The sequence below is a fragment of the Triticum urartu genome, unplaced genomic scaffold, assembly GCF_056163025.1.
Source record: "Triticum urartu cultivar PI428250 unplaced genomic scaffold, HENAU_Tu73 scaffold197, whole genome shotgun sequence".
In the NCBI taxonomy this organism is placed as follows: domain Eukaryota; kingdom Viridiplantae; phylum Streptophyta; class Magnoliopsida; order Poales; family Poaceae; genus Triticum; species Triticum urartu.
In genome coordinates, this window is record NW_028260365.1 from 17,501 (window position 1) to 18,044 (window position 544).

Sequence of the window (544 nt, forward strand, 5' to 3'; positions counted from 1 at the left end):
CATTTCTTCTATCTAAAATATTAGAAAGAATGTACCCTTCTATCCAAATCCAATTTGCATCGATAAAATAAATCCAAATTCCAGTAGTAGATGAATAATTGCAAATTTGTGTGTGTACGAGATTAGAATAACTTCAAAATAACTGACATAATTTTGTATTTTTCCTGATCAGAAAAATACATGAAAAAGAAAGGAGGTAGAAAAATTTTTGGATTTATGGTTAAAGAAGAAAAAGAAGAAAACAGGGGTTCTGTTGAATTTCAAGTATTCAGTTTCACCAATAAGATACGGAGACTTGCTTCACATTTGGAATTACACAAAAAAGATTTTTCATCGGAAAGAGGTCTACGAAGACTTTTGGGAAAACGTCGACGTTTGCTGGCTTATTTGGCAAAGAAAAATAGAGTACGTTATAAGAAATTAATCGGTCAGTTGAATATTCGGGAGCAGTAATTTAATCGTTCAAATTTTTTTCTTGTTTTATTATTTTTTTAGTAGTCTTATAGTAGTCTTAGATTTTTCATTTTGATGAGCCTCGCTTTGA